This window comes from Spermophilus citellus (genome assembly GCF_964194105.1).
Source record: "Spermophilus citellus genome assembly, chromosome: 2".
In the NCBI taxonomy this organism is placed as follows: Eukaryota; Metazoa; Chordata; class Mammalia; order Rodentia; family Sciuridae; genus Spermophilus; species Spermophilus citellus.
Genome location: NC_138183.1, coordinates 13,122,938 through 13,136,237, shown reverse-complemented (window position 1 = coordinate 13,136,237; position 13,300 = coordinate 13,122,938). Strand labels below are relative to the sequence as shown.

Here is a 13,300-nt window from a genome sequence, read left to right as displayed (position 1 = left end):
TCAAATCTCCTGCCTGGGTTCCCAACTGGTTAAAATATAGGTGCAACCTATAGGAAAGCTTCATATTGCTCAGAATGTGGTTCCCATGGCCACAAGACCCTTTGGACACTTATTGGGGAAAAGGAAATGATTTTTCAGAATTTATACCCATTATGCTCTGAGGTTTTTATTCTAGGGAGACCCCCCCCCCTCCACTGCCAATTATTAAAGCTAAGAACTAATGCACTGGTTCTTATACCTGGGTCCCAGCCCCAGAAATTCTGACTTAGGTCTTAGCTGAGACCTGGGCATGTGTATTTAGGAAAAATCACTACAGGTGATTGTGATGTGTACTCCCTGCAAGAATCATCAAGCTAATGTGAGTTAAATAAAAATACAATCTGAAACCATCATCTCGCATGAAGTTCTCTGGCGGGGTGTCAGCAAGAGTGTGAGGAAGACTTGCACTGAGATTACAGCTGATGCTATCTCTGGTTTTCGCCAAAACTGCTGCTGGATGTGAAATCCATTATCTCTGTAACGTATAGGTGGACGGCTCAAAGAGATACCCAGGATGCGGTGGCCAGATTACTCAGCACTCATCAGGTTTACTGAGGAATTTCTGCATCTTTTGCCGCCCCCTAGTGGATATTTAGGAAAGGCGCCTGGGAAAGTCGCCTTGTTCTAAAACTACAACTCCCCTGAGATGTTAAAGCATCATCTCAGCAAATGGAATAGCACTCAGCGCGAAGAAGGAAGGAAATTCTAACCATGACAAGGACAGACCTTGAAGACAGAGTGCCGGGGAAGTAATCCAGACACAAAAAGACCAACACTATGATTCCACATATGTGAGGTCCACCGGATAGTCAAATTCCTAGACACAGAAACAGGACTGGTGGTGGCCAGGGGGTGGGATTATGGGAATTGGGTGTTAGTGTTTAATGGGAATGGAGTTTCCATTCTTCAAGATGAAAAAAGTTCTGGAGATAGGTGGCAGCCATGGTTGCACAGGACGATTGTACTCAATGGCCTGAACTTCAGTTAAAAATGGTTGTGCCAATAAATTTTGTTATGTATATTTTACCGCAATTTTTAAATTAAAATTTTTAAAAAGTTTTAAATAGCTTTTGATGAGTTGGAGAAAAAATGTTGAGGTGAAAAACAGAAAATCTGGATTTGGGTCCCAGTTTTCTTGGGCGATTTCTGACTGTGTGACCTTGAGAAAGTCGCCTAACCTCCTGAGCTCCGTTGTACTCACCTATAAAATACAGGGGCCACACTAAGGTTCCTGGCTTCAGCCCAGCTAACAAGTGCTGAACCGTGATTTATCTTGACATCTCCACCGTTGAAGGCTGTGTTACGAACACGCAGGTGGCATTAATCACCCCGAGAGGTCACGCTGTGCTGTTGTGATCAGCGTGCTGGGATGCTCTAGAAGAGTGGGAGATTTATGATGCATCTGAGGAAGTCAGCTGGGCGTCTGGGAGAAGCAAGCTAAAATATTTGGAGGGAGAAATGCGGCGGCTGGAATACCAAGCCACAAGACGCTATTTGCAGTGAGGGGCAGGGAAGAGGACGGTTTCTGAAGAAACATGGGGCTTGCAATACCAGGGAAGTCAAAGCCAATTAGAGCAGCCCTTCGTCATTCAGGATGATTTGCATTCAATCTCAGCCGCCCAGGCCCTTGGTGTCACAGGTACAGGCTGCAGATCTTAAGCAAAGACAAGCTTCTGTAGACAAAATAGGTATCTCAAAGCGCATGCTGCCAGGAGGCGGACGGTGGGGTACCCGCTGCAGCAGCCTGCGCCTGGTACCCAGGGCAGGTTCCTACTCCCAATGCTCGAGGCAATTCCTGAGGCCGGTTCAGACTGAAGGCAGCCTGTGGGCAGGTTACCAAAGCTAAACAGGAAGGACGAGAAGGGCCAGTCAAGGGGCAGAGCAGGAAGGAGGTGGAGTGGTGGGGCTGAGAGGAAGAGCTTGAACAGATAATAGAAGGCAGGAGAGAGCAGAGGACATCCAGGGCACAGCAAACAGAGGAGTTAGCACGGGTGTGAAGAAGGAGATCCCACTAGTGAGCTCAGCGGGGGCCAGGTCACACCACCACCACCACTCACACCCTGTCAATCTCCTATTGTGGATCAGGCGCTGCTCTGTGCACTTTATGTCATTGAATCCCCTCAACAGTCCTATGTTACACATAGGGAAATGGAGGCCCAGAGATGTTAAGTACCTTGCCAGAAGTTACACAGCCAATGGATCATGAGCCAGGGTTTGAACATTGACACTCATATTCCAGACTCCATGCCCAGAATGAATGAGGGATATGTGTGAGGAAGGAGAATGAAAATCAAGTTTGGGTATGAAGGAGGGTCCTAAGGAAAGGCCTTGAGTCATTTTAGGGAGTTTGGACAATGTCCTGAAATGAGGGAGACTTATTGAAAGGTTTTGAGAAGGAAGCGACTTGTTTAGATAAGTATTGTGGCAAGATCTGCTGCTGGTAGAAGACGCCCTGGAGGGGACACAGGAAAGTCCCCAAGGCCTGAGCTGGGGCAGGGATGATGGGGTCAGACACAGGAATGAAAGAGAGGGAGTCGGGTCAGGGGCCCCTGGCAACTGGAAGGATGTGAAGGGGGAGGGAGTGAGGAAGGAGTCATAGACCATCTTGGGATGTGGGGCTTCATCAGTTATGGGGGTGATGGTGCCATTCAGGGATTCAGCGCATGCAGGAAAAGGAGCAGGTCTCACTGGATGGAAGTGGGGAGGGCGATCAGAAGTTCCCTTCATTGAGTGAGTATAATTGAGCTGCTATGGCCACGCAGCTAACTCAGGCCTTTGCGATCGCATTTTGAATCAGACTGTGTTGTCCAGAATCTCCTGGAGATGATTAACTTTGACACAATTACTCTCCCAATCTTAGAAGGAAAAAAAAAAAAAACCTGGTGTCTGGCAAGACTCGGATTTTAACCTCAGATGGGGGGTACCTTGAGCTGGAGGGAGAGTACCCTGATAAGCCTCTTGACAGGGGGAATGCAGGCCACGTGGAAAGGAATACCCGCCACTGTGAGCTCATACATTCTTGCCACCTCCTGGCTTTGGAAAGATTCTACTTAAGAAAACCTAAATGGTAAGTTAAAAAAAAAAAAAAAAAAAAGCCTATGCCAGGCACAGTGACACACACCTGTAATCCCAGCAGCTCGGGAGGATGGCGAGTTCAAAGCCAGCCTCAGCAAAAGTGAGGCGCTAAGCCACTCAGCAAGACCCTGTTCATAAATAAAATGCAAAACAGGGATGGGGAGGTGGCTTGGTGGTCAAGTACCCCTGAGTTCAATAAAAAAAAAAAAGGGTTTTGTCACTGATGAGTATTATGTTTACTCAGATGGTTTAAAACAAACCACATTCGCTCTCTGAGGTCGTGTAGCAGGCCACTCATGTGCGACTCCTTGGCATGGCTCGTGCTGAAGGGCCCCTTCCTTGGCAGGCAGCACCAGCCCGTCCTGCCAGACTCACCCCCTGCTCCGTCCCGCCGTCCCTTTCAGGCTCTGTGCAGTGATGCGCGCCTGCCCAGGGCCTCCGCCAGCCTCTCTGCCGCCCCTTTGCCTGCGGGGCTCCCACCCCTCGTCTACACCCCAGCCCAAACTTCTTCTGAGAGCGCTTTCCTGGCCTGCCACCCTCCACTAGATCCTTTCCTTTCACAAGTCCTTCTCCATGTTCAGCTCCCCCAATCTTCACAAGCAGCTCTTGAAGGCCCAAGAAGGAATGATCGCGGCACACACGTGCACACACGCAGGTGCACACACACTTTATAAACAAACTGAGGCCAAGGGGCATGGAGACGTGCTGAAGGCCACACAGCTAGTGGCAGAGCCAGAACAGAAACCCCAAATCTCCAGATTTCCAACCCAGAGTTCTTTCTACCATCATGAACTGGGGCATCTGAGGAGGTCATTTCCAAAGAAACCTTGGAATTCATTCTTCTCATTCTGAACAATGGCATGACATTTTGTGTGTGTGTGGGGGGGGTGCTCTTACAGAATCCAACACTTTGCAGAGTTATCACTTTATTTAGCCTTCAAATTGCCATTTTGTAGAGAATGAAGAAACTGAAGCCCAGAGAATCAAGCAGGAGCCTGTGGTTACCCAGCTGGAGGGTGCAATGGAAGTGTCGGGCCTGGGCCCACGATGCTCTTTGGAAGAGGCGCTGAAATTCGCCTGAGAGGCAGACACAGCATGATGCGGGCTCCTCAAGAAAACCAAGAGGCAAGGAGGAGCCTGCCCTCCGCGTGCTTCACCTCAAATCCAGCCTGTGTTCAATGCCATCGAAACGGGTCCCACCCTTGGGGAATGGTCACTTTATGTGGGGCATAATCTATCCATCATTAATGAGCAATCAAAAAGCCACTCCAGAGCACATCTGGGACTATAAACCTGCTTAACAAGAAGGAATAAGTCATTCTGGGAAACTGTCCCTTTTCTTCTCAGATCTCTTCCCAACCAGACCTCTTTTGCTGGGGCTGAGGGGACCAACGACAGCAGTCCTGTGAGTTGGCCCTGTATTGCCTCCTTTGTCTTTCCCCACAGGTCCAGTCCCAGCCAGCCCTCCGCCCATCCTTACCTGGTTCTCCTAACACATGGTGCTAAGCCAAACTCAAAAGGCTGGAAGCACAGCATTCTAAGATCCTTGGGTGATCCCTGAGCACATGAAGACCCCCCCCCCCAGGCTGACGCTTCCCTTGACATCCACCCAGTCCAGATGTCTGATTGTCTGTGGGGAGCAACAGAGTGTAGAGTGTCAGAGAGACCTTGGTTCAAATCTCAGTATAGCCACTTCCTAGTTGTATTAGTCTATTTTCTGTTACTGTAACAAAACACCAGAGACTGAGTAATTTGTAAAGAAAAGAGTTTATTTTTTAGCTTATAGTTTTGGAGGTTTTATAGCATGGCATTGACATTGACTTGGCCAGGGTGAAGGCTATATGGCAGATGGCATCACAGTAATGGGATCGCATGTGAGAGGGAGAGATCACATGGCCATACAGGAAGCCAAAGAGTGATTTAGGGGACAGGCTCACTCTGTAACATCTAGCCCTTGTGAGAATTCAGTGTCCCAGAGAAACTACCTTAATCCCTTCTTCTCCTCAATCCCTTTGAAGCATGACCCTAATGGGCCCTAATGACATAAAGACCTCCAATCAGTCCTGCCTCGTCGTAAAGGTGTGCCACTTTCCCACCATTGCCGCACTGAGGGCCACGCCCCCAACACATGCACCCTTCGGGGACACACTTGAACCACATCCGAACCTCAGCACGGGCTGTCAGGCCTGGCCGTCTCTGCATGTCAGTGTCCCTGTGGTTCCAGGAGGACCAACAGTATTTAATAATATCTAGAATTCATACTTAGTACGGTACCACTTTATCATTTTAATTTTATTAGTCTGATCGTCCAACAGATTCCTGATGGAGGTTCATCCCAACCTAAACCCCTTTCTACATTATCCTGTAGTTCTCCACCCCTGGTACTGGGACCCATCTCCACTGCTTCCTGGTCCCCATGGATAGCGACACCATGTTTCCCACGGTCCTGGGGCCATCACTGCCAAGTCCAGCCCAAGCCGCAGCTTCCCGGCCTCCTGTCTGTGATGGCTTTCTGCTTCCTCTCAGGCTCCAGCTGAGAGGCCCGGAAGGCATCATGGCTGAGCCCACCCAGAACAGAACACCCCACTGCTGAGAGAGCTCTCCCTCCAGCTAAATTCCTTTTCCAATAATGAGGACTTCCTGCTAATGAACTAACTAATCTTAACTGACTTCCAAATGTATAAGACTCCATTACCATCAAGAGCGCTTCAGATCACGGGCTGGGCCCTTCCTCCTGCCCAACATCACAGAGTCCCTTGTCTCTCACATTCCTGCCATATTTATACCTTAAACATTAAAAAAAAGAAAGCACAAGAATCACAAGAATATCAGTGTCATGTGAATCACAAGAACATCAGTGTCATCTGAATCACAAGAATATCAGTGTCATGTGAATCACAAGAACACCAGTGTCATCTGAATCACAAGAACACCAGTGTCATGTGAATCACAAGAACATCAGTGTCATGTGAATCACAAGAACATCAGTGTCATGTGAATCACAAGAACATCAGTGTCATGTGAATCACAAGAATATCAGTGTCATCTGAATCACAAGAACATCAGTGTCATGTGAATCACAAGAACACCAGTGTCATGTGAATCACAAGAACATCAGTGTCATCTGAATCACAAGAACATCAGTGTCATCTGAATCACAAGAACATCAGTGTCATGTGAATCACAAGAACATCAGTGTCATCTGAATCACAAGAACATCAGTGTCATGTGAATCACAAGAACATCAGTGTCATGTGAATCACAAGAACATCAGTGTCATCTGAATCACAAGAACATCAGTGTCATGTGAATCACAAGAACACCAGTGTCATGTGAATCACAAGAACATCAGTGTCATGTGAATCACAAGAACATCAGTGTCATCTGAATCACAAGAACATCAGTGTCATGTTTCGGAGCACTCAAGTCAGTACCCTCCCAATACTCTCTTGAACAAAATGGCAGTGTTGACCCTCTGGGGTATTGATCAGTGCCAGGCAATGGGCTGGGCCTGTCGGCATGTCCACTTGAGATCTGACCCTGCAAGGTAGGGAACAGCACTTTCATTCCTATGTGTTGTACTAGAGGTTTCCCCTGAACTCCAAAACCCTGCAGAGAGAGGCTGCTACCTCCTTGAAGGCAGGAAACCATCGCCCTCAGATCTGGATTCCCTGGCCTGCCCTGTCCCTGGCCTGCTCTGTCCCTGCCCAACACAGAAAGGGCTTAGATGGAGTGGCTCCTGGCAAATGCTTCTTGGAGCCTGCCCATTCTCTTACTGGTTCAATGTCACACCACACCTGGGATCACAGGTGACGTCACTTCAAATGCTAAGGCTAGGTGGTTCCAGCCTCTCTCTGGACTCCAGTTAAAGTGGGTCCTGAATGCTGGTAACTCCCCACTCTGGAGCACACCTCCCGTGGACTCCAGACTCATATCACTACCCATGTGACATGTCCAACACTAAACTCATTGTCACATCTACTCCTCTTGTGTTTCCACTATCAGTGAACCGTCACCACTCTCCACCCATGTCCCCAGGCCAGAGATCTGGGATCATCCTGTCTTCTACCTTTTCTTCATTCCCCACCCCGCCCAGTCACCACATTCTGACATTTCTACTTCTTAGCACACCTAAGGGTCCCTGAGTCCTCTTAGCATTTCTCTCCTGTATTATTGCAGTGGTTTCCCAAGTCATCCCAAGGACTGAAATCTGCATGTTTGTGTTGGTGTTTCCCACGGACCAGTTCTAACAAGCCGCTCTGGGAGGTGGGCACTACAGGGTGAGCCACATGAGACTGCCAAATTTTTAGGACAAACACAACCACATATATATATATATATATATATATATATATATATATATATATATATATAAAATATCTAGAATTTGTACTTAGTACAGTACTACTTTATCATATATAGGTATACACATACCTATGTATATGTGTATATATACACACACACAATTTCATATGATTCACACAAATACTACTGTTTACCCCTGTTGCAGTCAAGGAAACTGTGAAAGGGCTTAAAGGATATTTATTTCCTCAAGGTTACACAGTTTGTGCACTGGGAAGCCAGGATCTGGAAACTGGTGTATGTTCAAATCTCTAAAAGCCATACTTTTTCTGCTAAATCTTATCACCTTTCAGACTCTGTAAACTAGTTCCTAGAGGAATGCTCACAGCCTGATACTTTAAAATACAATAATAATATGCAACCAACTGGGGCTGGGGATGTGGCTCAAGGGGTAGCTTGCTCTCCTGGCATGCATGAGGCCCGGGTTTGATTCTCAGCACCACATACAAACAAAGATGTTGTATCCGCCGAAAACTAAATAAATAAATAAATAAATATTAAAATATTCTCTCTCTCTCTCACTCTCTGTCTTTAAAAAAAAAATATGCAACCGACTGTTTATGAGCATCTACAGTGTGTCTTAAGTTCTTTGTTAGGAGAAATCTACTGGCATTTTCTTTCACGTGCTGCATTTTGTTCTGTATGGTGTGTGTGTAATTTTGGTTTTAATGATGTTAGAAATAAGGTATCTGCAAGCCACATGCCAAAGGGTAAGGAGGATGGAAGTACTGAGGAGGAAGGCGGAGAGGTGAGACGACTTCACGGACCAGGGCCATGAACTGGTCCCTTGTTGCCCTGAGCACTGGCAGCATGGCTTGTGGTTGGGTCTGCTTGTTCCCTGTCCCAGAGTAGGGGACAGGGACAGCCATGTGCAGAAGTGCTGGATGGAAACTGACAAGCCAAGACTGTGTGAAAGGCAGCCAACCTCCTCTCAGCGCCGCTCAGGATCTGGGCTGTCATTGGCCCGATGGGATGATTTACTCAACAGAATGAGAACAGGGTCTCCTGTGAGCCCCTGAGGCTCTGCAGCTCTGTGGGGCTGCCAGTTGGAAGCCAGGCTGAGCAGAGGGGTAAAAAGGAATCCCACTGTGCCACCAAAGGCCAGCTAGAGAAGCCACTTTTCCCTGAACAAACACTATCTGTGTCTCCCCCTCCCCTTGCCTTTCCATAGGAATAGGTAGCCGCTGGACCTGGGTAGCAAGACCTGGGCTACGCTCCTCCTAAAGACTTGCAGGAAGCCTTAGCCCAGAACCCACTTCCTGAACCCGAGGGTCACGGCCCCTCAGCTTATCTTCCTTAATAAATTCCAGAGGGCAGTGGAGGGGGTCTCCCTGCACGAGGGCAGCCTTGCTTCCCTAAAACTGACCTCGCCTTGAGGGGTTCTCATGAGCCACTCACCACCACCACGGGCAAGGACTGGGTGGATGGGGGTATAGATGCCTTAAGGCTCTGAACCACGCCTGGGCCCCAATTCTTTCTTAATGCCTATAACCACAGTCTGTGCTTTTAGAAGACAATTAACGACTCCAGGAGAGCGGAGGGGAAGGAAGCAGACAAGAGCAGGCAGCAGCGTGTTGTTCTCAAGAGTTTCCTGTCTCAGCACAGCAGGGCTCTTAAGTTTGCCCCCATGTGGCAGAGGACGATGTCTTCCCAGGCACACCTGCGTTCCCTGGAGGCGTGGCTCCCGAGATCCTCTGCCGATTGGCACCGGAAAGCCCACTCCCTTTAACACACCTCACCTGTGGCCCACAGGGGCGGGCAGCTGTGCTGCACCCCCAGCAGGACGGGCATTTCAGGACATCAGGACATAACACTCCAAAACGAAACAGTCACAGAGGACATACATACAATTGTGATAGTAGGGCATTTGTCACACAACGCCACCAATATCTTCATCTGTCAAATGGAGGTTATGATAAACCTTTCTGCTCCGGCACTTCCCAGACATGGAAGGAGATGCTTTTAAAATTAAAATGTGCTTAGGGAACACCAATAGGAGCTCACATCCATTCAGATTAATAATGTGGACCGATTATAATGTCAATATCTGAAGATGACAAGAAGGTGACACTAGTCCGTGGTGACATTAGTCAATATATATTATAATATTACAACAATTAGTCTGTGAGATCATTCGACTTTAATCCAGATATGCATGACTCCTCGTTATAAAAAGGAGGAAGTCCAAGAGCAGCAGAGATAAATCATTTTATCTTGAGTTTTAAGCCCTTTCTGGGTTTCTGGAAGTTGCTTCGAGCGTGTCACACTGGTGTGAGGAAAGAGAAAGAAGCCAACATTCACAGGGCGTCACAGTGCTGGTGATGAATGCTTGCTTCACAGCATCTTCTTCTTCAATATTCTGTCTCTTGATATCCTCCCACCAGTGCCACGAGACGCCCATTACTGAGTTTTACAGAGACTGAGGCGATAACCAAGTCGCGCCTGTCGTTAAAGACGGTATCAGATGCAAATCTGACCGGCTCCAGAGGCAGAGTCCTCCTCCCCACACGTGGTCCTGGTAGCACGGTGTGTGTCTTCCTGCTACAACGATAGCTCCCCATAGAAAAGAACCACGTCAGGTTTGGTCATCCCAATAATCTCAGTGCCAAGTACAGTGCCAGAGCCTGTAGCTAAGAAAGCTCCAGACGCATGGTATCATTTAAAAATTTTTAAAGGGTTGTCACAGGGTCTGTTGTCCCGTGGGACCTAGAGGGCCAAACCACATCCAGACAGCAATGGTGAAAAGTGGGTGAAACACAGGTAGAAGAGCCTCAACTCGAGAATATTTTAAATGTCAGGGAAACTCCATTGTCTGATGAATTGCCTTGGAAATCTTCAATTGCCCATGTTTGAGGATGAGCGAGTCGGCTTGGAGCCTGACTGTTATGGCTTGGATCTGGAATATTTCCCCAAAGCTCACATGTCAAAAACCTGGTCCCCAGGGCAGCAAGGTTCAGAGGTGGGCTTTTAGGTGATAATTGGATCCTGAGGGCTGTGGGCTCATCAGTGGATTACTAAATGGACTAGCAGGAGCTGGGATCTGGTTAGAATAAGTAGGCGCTGGGGGAAGCCCTGGAGGGTTTCTATCCCCCTCCCTTTTCCTCTCTCTCTGCTCCCCAGCTGCCCCGAGTTGAGCAGCTTCCCTCTGCCATGCTCTCCTGCCGTGATGTTTCTGCCTGGCCAACCATGGACTGAATCTTCTGAAACTGTGAACAAAAACAAGTTGTTCTTCCTCTAAGTTGTACTTGTCAAGTACTTTGGTCACAGCAATAAAAACTGACTAATCCACTGACTACGGGTCCAGGTATGGAGGGGATCCCACCCCTGGGGGAAGTGGTCTGGACATGGTCAGGCCCTTTCTGGTCCTAAGATTTCTTTTTTTGGTACCAACATTTTTTACTCTAGGCTCAGTCAGTATCTCTGACTCTCAGTGTGACTTGGCCAAGACTCTTTCCTGCTCTGGGTCTCAGCTTCCTCATCTGTACCATGGAGGCATTTGTCTGATGAGCTCCCTGAGAATTCTTCTGCATAAGGCTTCTAATACTCTACAAGCTCTTCATTGGTCAGGGGTTGTAAGAAAACTGACTACAGGATGGAGTCATGTTCTGAGAGGCCACAAACCTTCTTGTGACACACTCTTTGTGTGTGAGCTTGGGCCACCTGAGGTGGTGAATTTGGGATCCTTCTCCACCCAGGCAGGGAGATAGACCAGGCCCATTCTGAGTCATAAAGCAAAGCAGGAATCAGGCACACAGCATTAGACATAATATTCTGGAATGTGTTAAAAAATTAAATGCCTTCAAGCAATATATCCAGAGTTTGCCTTTCTTAAGGAAGAGACATGAAAATCCTTCAGCTCATCTAGGTCAATCCAGTCTCAGTGAGGCTGGCACTGCCACCTAGGGAGGGTTTTGGAAACTTCTGGGGGTGTTGGTGATAGTCACAGTGAGTGAAGGGTATCGCTGGCAGTTAGTAGCAGGGGCTTGGGCTGCCAGACAGACTTGCACCTCACAGAATGTCCCGCCATGCCTTTGAGAAGGAGCAAGATATATTTATAGAAGACATGAAGATGGCCCAGAACCTAACTTCATGTTCCATGGAAATGCAAAGTATTTTTTTCATGAGTTAAATTGAGTGCCACAATTTTCCAGGGATGCTAGAACTGTGTAAATAGAGGGAAAATGACATGTGGCCCTTTTCCTGGAATTTTATCAAGTCTTATTTCAGACATCATTGATGGCATAGTGACTCGTGGTATTTGTGTCACCCGTATAACACCCAGTGAGTATATATGAAAGTAGTTGAAAATGTCAAATAGAGAAATACTAAATAGAGAGGAGACTGTCCAATATCATCTTACTTTTCTTTTATTGAAAGTTACTCATTATAGCTAGGTGCCAGCATCTGACTGTTTCCTTATGTCATGGTGTAAGAGGGCCAAGTATTCACTCATTGAAATGTATTTTGTTATAAAGAATGTTTTCTTATTTTTCCACTCTACAAAGCATTTTAAGTGAGGTTTTAAAAAATTGTGTGTGTAGGTCGATTATACTTCATTTGGAATAGCAAAAAGAATGTCACAAATGATCTCACTAAAAGGAGAGGGGGGAGAGGCTATAGGCACCCCTGTAGCAGTGAGCACCTCTAGCATCCAGGGAAAGAAACTCGGGCCTCTGGGAGAATCAGCTGACTCCACGGCTGGGGCAGGCAAAGTGTAAGAAAAGCCTGAAACATCTAGTTGTGGAATAGGAAGAGAATGCTCAAAGAATAATAGAGACTGGTAAAAGGGTTCAGGGTTCCACTGGCCAAACCTTGGATACTCTGAGCATCAAAGTACATAATGATAGTAGAGAATTAGTAAAAAATCATAACCCAGAAATAAATTCACAGTCCACAAGTGGACATTGAGATGCATGCATACATACAGAGATAAATAAACGAGACAACAAAGTTCTTGCTTGCAGAAATTCAGCAGAGAAGCATAAAGGAGTGATGGAGTCCAACAATGACATCTTGGCAACCATGATAATGACAACTGACTCAGGCAAGACTCATTACAAGAGGCTAAAACTAGAGGGTGGAACTTGGGAAGTAACAAGATATCACATGATGTATATTCCCACAAGATAATGATTAATTAGAAAAGGGGAAATAGTGAGTTTCGGGTGGTTAACTATACATTATTGATCTCTATTTTCTTGATGTATATACTATATACATATAAATAAAATATGTAAATAATACAAATGTGTACATAAACATTACATTTACCATATAAACACTATAGACCTATATATATTATACATGAACAACACATATACATGCACACATATGTAATACATACACTATTTATATGATACAGAATATAGAGAACATATATATATAGGTATACATATGTATGTATGTATGTGTACGCACATTTTGCTGTCTATTTCATAATGTAAGAATTAAATAAGAAAAGTGAATACAATGTATTCATAGAAAGTAACAGAACTGTGACTAATTTTAAAAGGTTGTATGTATACATTCTGTGATTCTGATGGTTAAAAATCTAAATCCGTCTATTTCTTCTTTGCTATCACTAGAGGTGGCTACTCTAGAGAAACAAATAATTTTCATAAATAGTCACATAATGCCCCATAGACTAACTAAATTCTGTGCTCTAATCTGTGCTTCTTTCCTTTCCAGTCTTTTTATCTTTGCTGTTCTCCTTTGAGAGTTGTACAACATGTGGTTATTAAAGGTGTCTAGATCAGAACCAAGCTTTATTCTGGGTTTTCTTAAAACATTAGTTTGTGTACTAATATTGCCTGTGAAGTGCCTC

At 46.2% G+C, this 13,300-nt stretch overlaps 1 protein-coding gene across 4 annotated transcripts in view; it reads right to left on the bottom strand.

Annotated features, from left to right (window-relative positions):
* Positions 1-13,300, bottom strand: part of TTLL11 (tubulin tyrosine ligase like 11) — a 240,160-nt gene that overhangs the window by 154,076 nt on the left and 72,784 nt on the right. The window lies entirely within an intron of this gene.